The sequence below is a fragment of the Phalacrocorax carbo genome, chromosome 3 (assembly GCF_963921805.1).
Source record: "Phalacrocorax carbo chromosome 3, bPhaCar2.1, whole genome shotgun sequence".
NCBI lineage: Eukaryota > Metazoa > Chordata > Aves > Suliformes > Phalacrocoracidae > Phalacrocorax > Phalacrocorax carbo.
The window spans coordinates 4095257-4104770 of record NC_087515.1 but is presented as its reverse complement, the minus strand read 5'-3'; positions in this window follow the sequence as shown (position 1 = coordinate 4104770).

The window sequence follows — 9514 nt, the reverse complement described above, 5'->3', positions numbered from 1 at the left end:
AAAGAGCAGAAATCGTGCTGCTCTGTAGACACAGCCTTACTTCACAAGCTGTACTGTGTAATAGCTTACCCTTCTCACAGGCCTGGACTGAATAGCCACCGGGCCACCAAGAAATGTCATGGGTATGCTGTTAAGTGAGTGGTCACAGAATCACAGAATCACACAGAATCCCAGGCTGGAAGGGACCTCAGGGACCATCTGGTCCAACCTTTCTGGGAAGAGCCCAGCCTAGGCAAGCTGGCCCAGCACCCTGTCCAGCCGACTCTTGAAGGTGCCCAATGTGGCCGAGTCAACCCCTTCCCTGGGGAGATTATTCCAGTGGTGACTGTCCTCACTGTGAAAAATGTCCCCCTCGTGCCCATTCGGAATGTCCCCAAGAGCAACTTGTGTCCATCCCCCTTGTCCTCTCCATGGGACTCCGTGCAAAAAGGGAGTCTCCATCTGCTCTGTAGCTACCCCTTAAGTACTGGTACATGGGGATGAGATCCCCTCTCAGCCCCCTTTTCTCAAGGCTGAACAAACCCAGCTCTCCCAGCCTATCCTCGTATGGCAGCTTCCCAGTCCTTGGATAACCTTGGTGGCCCTTCTCTAGACCCCTTCCAGCCTGTCCACATCCTTTTTGTACAGCAGGGACCAGAACTCCACACAGCACTCCAGGTGTGGCCTGACAAGCGCTGAGCAGAGTGGGATAATCACTTTCTCTCTGCTGGCGATGCCCTTTTTGATGCAACCCAGCATCCTGTTGGCCTTCTTGGCCACAGCAGCCACTGTTGGCTCATGATGTGGCTATAGTCCCTGTAGCTCCTCTCCTTTCTCCATCCCTGGGCAAATTTGCACCTGCCCTTCCTGGGGCTCTGCTTTCCTATGCTTTCTTACATAACCTATGTCATTGTCTTCCAGAGAGAAGGCAAAATCTAGTCCATGATTTTTCCTGTCCTCAGATACTCCTACTATATGTCTTCTCTGACCTCTGCCTTCTCCAGGAAAACTTCTCAACCCCTTTTGAATCCTGGACATCTTCAACAGCATCAACACTTACTAGCAAGGTACATACTGCCAGAAATATACCCCCTCCCAAAGACTTAGCAATACTTAGAGATTGGTATGTAAATTGCATTTCTCTGGAGCCTTGAACTCAATAAAACAGACAATTGCTGCGGGCAGCTGCAGTACAAGTCAAACCAATTTATTTAGTGTAGATTAATAATTTGATACAATTATTTTCTAAGGACACTTACCAGGGTTATTTTTGAACGCTCACTCATTTCATAGCCTTAAATGTACTGTATGATGAATGTAGCTGGATTTATACTTTTAAGTTGGCTTTGTTTCATTTCAACTCCTTTTTCCCAAGCAGACACTCTACAAAGATGAGCAGAGGTCAAATCATCAGCTGTTGGCTGTAACACTGTCCCCTTTCTGCTAGTTCACTGAGCTCAGATCCCATAAATCTACTTGATCTTGAAATACACAAAAGCAGACTGAAAGCTAAAAGGAAAACCTGCACATTTAGCTGTCTTGGAAATGTCTTTCTGAATATATAATCTGCAAGGTTTATCTTGCAAAGCTTGTTAAACAGATCTGTTCAGTACTGGGTACCTTTTGTCTGGTGGTTTAAGTAAAGAGACATTGATTCCACTGAAAGAAAATAATACGTAAAGGCTTCTGATAAATAGCTGACCATATATCTGCACTTCTTCAGGACTAAGGTCATATATCTAAATTTATATAATTGTGGAAAATGTGCTCGTGTTTTAAGGTAAGTCTGGGTACTTTGTCATCACATAAACATCCTATATTTACCTGTATCTACCATTTGCCATGCCAATGAATGGTTGCTTGTTGATGAGGAAACGTGTTTGCAGCAGGTACTGTGAGATCAGTCAATAGGTTAGGCCAGATAATCTGGGGCTGTAACTGTCTGATTCAATAACATTCAGCCCAGTTAGCCTTATCTGGCCATAAGATGTATGCTGGTCATGTTGAGGAAGCTCCCGATTTGTCAGTGCTTTTGCTGCAGGCTTGTGCATGGCATAGGGAGCAGCACAGAAACGCAGGCTCGCCAGGCTCACAGCCTGTATCCCGCGAGTCACTGACAAGATCCACCTTATCTCTCTGCCTTTTCCTCCACAAAGGCTCTGCCACGTCCTTTCAGAAAGGCTCTTCAGGCACAGCCGAGACCCAGCTCCTGGCTGGACGAGTGGTTCCAGCAGTGGCAGCCGGCTCCGAGTGACAGGACGTACGTCAGTCACGTTAATTAAGAGACCGATGCTGTCCCTGGATGATGGGTATGTGTCAGGTTGCGTGATGGAGGGCCAGATGCCATGCCCAGGTGCCACATGAACATTCTGTGACGAGACAGGAGATGGGCCACACTTGTGGGCCCTCCATCGGAAGCATTCCTCTCCAGCATGAGCATGGGGCCTCCCTTCCATGAAGGCTCTGCTGGGGAGGATTTCAGATGTCTCCAGCACTATCTTAACTTTTTCTGCAATAACTCAGAAGCAAAGCTCATTCTCTTGATCAATGCTGAATGCAGAGTGCATCCATCCATCTCTTCTTTTTTTCTCCTATTTCTGTTTTCCTATTGGTCTCTGCTACCACAAGAAAGTCTGAGATGTGGGCATGATATTATGAAGCTGGAAGATAACAGTGACATTTCTTTGTCCCTGAAGGCATTCTCAGCAATTTGTGTCCTTCCAAAATCAGTTGATGTTTCGGTTCAGGTTATGACTTATATGCTAAAGGTATAAGGCTAATCATGATATGTTTTCAGGATAACTCAATACCCGGGAATTCCTGTGAAGGAGGTGGAGGATATGGGAGGTTTACAGCTGAAAAGGTGACCTGACCTGCTGGAGGGGAAGACCAAAAGACAAAGGGTCCCAGCAAGAGGGAAGGAAAGCAAATAAGAATGATAATGCTAGGGCAGAGCGAAGGCCTCTCTTGCCTAAATACTCTCTCTGTCAAGGGCTATTAGCAGAAGCTCAGAGGAAGAAGTGCCATCACGCTACCCCCGTGAGCTCCCAGCCTTGAGCTCTCATCTGCTTAGGAACTTTCAGAGATGAATGTAACTGCATCTCTCTGTCTAATGGTCTTGGTGGGCTTTATTTCCAATCATTTTTCTAATTGCTTTTTGAGTAGACTTGTACTTTCGGCTTTCTCAACAGCCTCGGCGGCATGCTGTGGCAACAAATTCCGCAATTTAAGAACAGCTTGTGAAGTATTTCCTTTGTTTTTAACCTGCCACCTGATCATTTCAATTGATCTGCCTCAGTTCTTGCATTGTAAGAAAGAGCCAATAATTATTCCCCATTCATCTTCTCTGTGGTGTTGTAATTTTACACACACATATATATATTCTATTTTATTTTTATACAATTTTATATTCTCCTGTACCTTTTCCAGTTTTACCATATCTTTTTAAAGATTGATTAATGAAAACTGCATGAAGTTTTCAAGGTGTGAGTGCACTGCGGACTTTGGCAATGACCTATTGATATTTTCTATTCTATCTTCTACTTTCTCACTGGTTTTTAGCCTTCTATTTTCCTTTTTCATGGACGCTGAATATTGAACTGATGTTTTCAGGAATTATCCATAAAAACCCCAATTTCTCTTTCATGAATAGTAGTTGCTGATTGGAACGTAATGAGATGCAGGACTTCAGAACTGAGGTGTTTTAACCTTATGTAAACGTAGAGACAAAAGTGTGGAAAAGGAAACAAGGATGCATACATTCATATGAAGATAAACAACGCATAATTCTTTTTCCTCAGCCCGTCTTCAGAAAGAACAGGCAGCTGGATGAGAGGAAGCTACGGAGAAGCAAACTGCAGTGTGAGGGGTAAGAGATGACCAAGATGTGGACGATACAACCTCGTGTTTCATATTTGCGCGAAGTAGCCATTATCAGTGAGGAGTAACAGCATTTAGCATCATTCCTGATGAGGACAGAAAATAATCAAAGATGCCACAACTGTGAAAATGATGGTGTTTCAGTGGAGACAGGAGGAGGTAGGAAGATGAGAGAAGAAATGATGTAGTTATTCAGCACACAACTGCACCAGGGGCTCCTTGTCAGAGGGGCCCAGGTGCAGCCTCGGCAGACAAGGGAAGCAAGGGGTGAATGTCAGCAGCTGGTGGGATAAACAGCCTCATTTCGACTATGGCACTGCTGCCTGTACTAAGCACACAGTACCACTAACGACAAATGCAAAGCTGGAATACTCATCCCAAGTTTCCTTTGTGTTATTTTTTAAATCATGAAAATATTAAATGAATTAATGAAAATAATTATTTTGATTAACATTTTCCACGCATTTAGTGACAGCAAGGATCTTTACATGTAATATATTGGCTCTGTTAATGAATGACATATGAATTTACAGCCATTACTGCCTTCAGAGGCTCCCAGCAGTTCTGTCTTAAAATATTTCGTGTGCAAATTCAAGCACTATTACTCTCTATCGCACCTAGGGGATTATGATGCACACATTGGCTTTAATGTTGGCTTTAACTTTTTCAGTCCCTTGCAAGGAGATGAACATCAGTCAAAGGGATTTTTATACTTCTCTGTTGACCCTATGAATGTCTAGATGGCTAAATTAACATGGTTTTCTCCCAATTACTCTAGTAAGAAATGTTACGTACTAGACTAGGAACAGGATGGAGACCAGACAGTTTCTCCCAATTTAGCTACAAATCTGATTTTTCCTCATTTGTTCCTCATCTGACTCATTGATTTCGCTTTGGTTAGTTTATATAGATAAAAATATATATGTCCCTTTATATAAACAGGTCAGAGTGGAAAGAGGCTGCTTCTTCCAAACTAAAGCAAACCCTATGCTGTTATCCAGAAATGGTGCATAATTACAGCAGGTTCCCCCAGAATTTGGAGACAGAAAATCTTAGAAGAGGAAAACCTGTTCTGCCTTGCTGGCAATTCCCCCTTTTCTGGTGAGAACAACAAAGACAACTTGGTGCATCTTCTTGTCCCTAAGCACTGAGAAACGCACTGCACCAGTGTCACAGTCCACGTGGCTGCCGTGGCTGGGAGCTTCTCCTCAGGCTTCAGCAGAGCTTCACTCAGGAGGGGTGGACTGGGCTGGGGGGTGCTCAGCTCTGCCAGCGCTGAGGCCACCCAGAAGAGATGTTGGGGACAGGCTAAAGCATCCAGCAAGCCTGGCTATTTCTGCTTCCCATTCAGAATGCCCTGTCACCCTGCCAGAGGGGCATCTTCAGGGTGATATATATATATAGATATATATAGATATATCTCTCTGATCTGGATGAGTCTGATCTGGAAACCAGGCTAGCCTCCCTGTTTAGCTGATGTCATAGAGAAACTTTTTGATACCTTGGAGCACTAATTGCATGCACGCTATTATGAATGATAGTGAAGCAGCAGAGAAAATCTGCCTCCATCTCCACCAGTGCCTGGGGTCAGACTCTGTGTCCAGAACAAGAAGCTGTTGCCACTTATAGAAGCCCCACTACATGAGCAGAGACCCTGGAGAAATTATGAAGTCTCTTGGGCCTCCATGAATTGGAGTGCATAAAATAAAATGCTAGGGAAAGTCTGAAGTTCAAGGCTTTCCTTTCCTCAAGACAGCTCTGTTTCCACTTCACTTGTTATCTGAATCATGCCTTGACTACTTTTAAAATCACCTCTTGCACAGCAACTTCTCATATTTTGATTTTAGTCATCCTCTAAGGTAGCTAAAAGCTAGTGGCTGCTGGTTCAGGAACTCACAACCCTAATTGTTGTCCCTAATAAGGAGGAATTTGCCTTTTTTTTCTTCCCACATTGGATACGCTTGGAAATCACAGCACACTTACATAAACCAGTTATTACCTCCAAAAGAGTAGATCTCTCAAGAAGCCATGTCAAAGACTTAATCAGCATCAGAAACCGCATCATCTTGAATTGCTCTTCAGTGTGGCAAAAGTCTCTTCTAGACCAACCCAGGGAAAAATGTCAAATCAGACAAGAGTGTATTAATTTTGTTTGGCACACTGACAGCTCTGACTTCATGTACGGAACTTAATAGCTATTTACCTCACAGATCCAAAAGGTATGGGCCAAATGATCACCAATGTTAGTCCTCTGAAGGAAATGGAATTAAACCAGGGTGAATCATCCACCACAGCCTAACAGAATTCATTAATTTCAAATATTTTTCTCATCCTTTTTGTTGCAATGATCAACATTCCGTGGAAAGCCTTTCTGGGTTTTAGGGGACAGGATGAAGTCTGGAGAAAGTTTGAGCAGCGATTCCAGGTGTTGGTGTAGAAACAAACACAAACATTTCTGGCCTTTGAACCAGGAGTCTTATTAGGCTTATTTGGCTGAACAAAAGGATCAACAGAGCATTAAAGCATGGCGAGAATGATAATCTGGGCAGTGCAGGGCAGAGTTAGAGAAGCAGTCTGCCCTGGGATTATAATCGCTAACCGATAGGTCCCTGGGATTACAAACGCTGCCTACGGTTTCTCGTCTGGTGCGAGTCCTGGAAAACAGGTGCCGAAGGCTCCCGGGCAGCCTCCACGTTCTGCACCAGCTCGGTGCTGCTGCTGCCCAACAGCAAAGCCAAAAGGACAAGGTGTTTGTGACTCGAAGGAAAAGCTACAGACTCTTGGTCCAGGTGTCCCCGTGCTCAGAGGGACAGGAGCAAGTGCAGAGACAGCTGTGTATTGTGGGACTTGTCCTACCTTAGTCTCCTTGCCCTACCCAAAGAGGAAGAGGTGATCCACTCTAGAAACAGACAGCACCTTCCCAACCTGCAAGGTCTTACCTGAAAAATGGCAAGATCTGTCTTAGAGCAGGAGAGACTCAAACAGGCACTGAGCTGAGACAGCCTGCATTTACTACACCATCTTCAGTCTGAAACAGAACCGCTCCCAGAGATTTTACACATTCTGTCCTAAGGAAAAAGCATATTCTCCTTGCTCTTTGTAAAGAACTGTAAGAGTTTAAAGCCCTACACTTGACGTATATCACTACCTACCCTTTGTTTCCCCTCTGAACTGTCAAAAATACCTGTAAATAAGTTCAGAATAGCATGAGGAGACTCCTGCAGGAGCTGGATCAGATCATTAATGCTCAGAAACATCCACCCTGTTTCTCTCCATTACTTCCTTGCTCTGTCCCCACTTCTTCTTGTCCCCCTCACTGCCACCCCATGCCCTTCCTCCTTGGCTTTTGGTAGAAGTGCAGAGCAGGCGGGCAGGAGCTGCCTGAGGCGCGTGGGGAGGGAAGCAAAGCTCGGTTCCTTAGGGTTGCTAGCTGTGCTGACAGGCTGAGTTATTTTTCAGATACAGAGACACAGAGGCAAGAAGAAGCGGTTGACTCAGGAGAGCGATTGTGCTTGACAACTCTTTCTAATGCCCTAGACATTGCTAGGGCTCAGGAGAAGGACTCGGCTCCTTTCATGTAAGACATCAGTAAACAGCCTTGGCTTGTAAAGGGAGGAGGAAGGGGGCAGTGGGAGGGGGATATGACATGCCAGCCCCTGCTTGCTCCCTCCCAGCCAGGGTAGGGTTCGCTCCTCTAATGTACGCTTTGGTCTGCAGGGTTTCACTGTTCCCGGAAAGCTGCCCTGCCGACTGCGCTCCCCTCCCTCAGCCGAGCACGTGGCTTCGGGGCACAGCAGCGCCCTGGAGACCCCCAGCACACCTGGACGAGCCCTGTCTGAAGAGATGCTGAGAGCCAACCAGCCAGTAATTAGCACTTGGCTAAAATGCCTCTGCACCGAGCAGCCGCCCTGCTCTCAGCGGGCGCAATTACACCAGCGGGGCAGCGTACGGCCACAGGGTCGGGTGCTCTTTTCACCAGCCCACCATTCATTTCTGCTTTCCCCCTGCTTGCTGGTCTGGTCACAGGCACTCTTGCCTTGCCTTGCCATGCCACTCGAGGTGAAGCTACATTTTGGCTACCATGGAATAAGAGCAGCAACTCGGCAAGCTGTCTGGGAGCTGGGCTGCAGACCCAGCCGCTACCAGGTGGGATCCAGTGCTCCATTTAGCCAACCTCAGGTATGCGATGTTCACCCACACCACCCAGTTTTATGCAGCGCCTCCCTGGCTCAGCCAAGACCATGGTCCTGCAGCGCCATGTAATGCACTGCTGGGCACAGCAAGGATCACTCCCTTCCCGGCAAGTATTACAGCAAAAAGCAGGCTGACTGATGGTACCGGTGTCCTGGGGAGCTCTGAACTCCCCATGCGTGCACACTCCCTCCTCACTGGGGGTCCACCTAACCAGAGATGCTGCCCAGCATGAGAGGCAGGTACAAGAGAGAACTATGGAGTGACTGGCCTGCTGAAAATAGTCTCCCAACCACTATCAGTCTGCTTTGCCAAGCCTAATATTGATGTCCGACATATGCATATATATATAAAAGACTGTGCCTAATCAATGTCCTCCATCTGTGTTTGTCTTGGTCTCACAGGTGCAGCACCTCCAGCCTTCTCAAGAGAGCAAAGGTTCAGCTGCAAAGTGCACATGATGTGTTCACTTTTCTTCATCTTTCACAAGCCTCTTAACAGCAATTTGGGTTGAGACTTTTAAAATGGGCAAGGTGCGCCATTATTTCTTTGCAGAATGTAGAGAAGGAGGGAGACCCCTGCTCTACGTTTTTATTGGAAGGAGTAGGAAGGTTGTCGTAGATTAAAATCTTCCAGCTGCTCTCCTGGGAAGGCACCACTCCTCCTGCTGGCTCTGCGGAACTGCAAGAGCACCAGGCATACAAGTAAGAATAAATAATATATAATAATTACTCGCGATTACTCTCAGGGTTCATTTGTTTCCCTGGCATAAAATAAACTCTCAACTGTCATCAGACAGTGAGCAGAGTGTTATTTAAAAATGCCTGCTGGAAACACAGCTAGTTGAGAAAACAGCTATATACCCATTTCCCCTAAAAATGTGATTTCCCCCCTAAAAATTTCGCAGAAATATGACCATTTCTTTCACATGTTCAATAGGGAACAGTCAAAAATAGCTTGGTTTTGTCTTGTCTTTGATAATTTCATTTAGACCGCATTGTTTTCATTCACCTGATTTTGACTCATATTAAAATAATAATATTATGCTACATATATTTTTCAGTACATGCACTAAATATATTTATATCTTATGTTTCAACATTGCTTAAATTTTTCAGTAGAATCAGAATAAAGTATTTAACATTTAAAGTCATCTGAATTCTGAGTTTAAGTTTTTATTATTTTAATCAAATTTCATTTTTATACAAAATACAACCTCTTCTTACAACGTTGTATTGCCTGCCAAAGCCATCTTTTCCATGGGTGTTGGGAACTTTCTGAAAAACTGCTTCCTCTGAATACAAGTCTTTACATTTAGGACCCTCATCTGCTGAGGAGCCTCTGCCTGTGGCACAGAGGCCCCTTTTAGGCTGAAGCCACTTAAACTAACAAAAGCTGTTAGTATTTCTTTTTAATTTGTTGATTACTGATCTCTTTGACTTGCACGTCTGTCATTCTGGAGTCT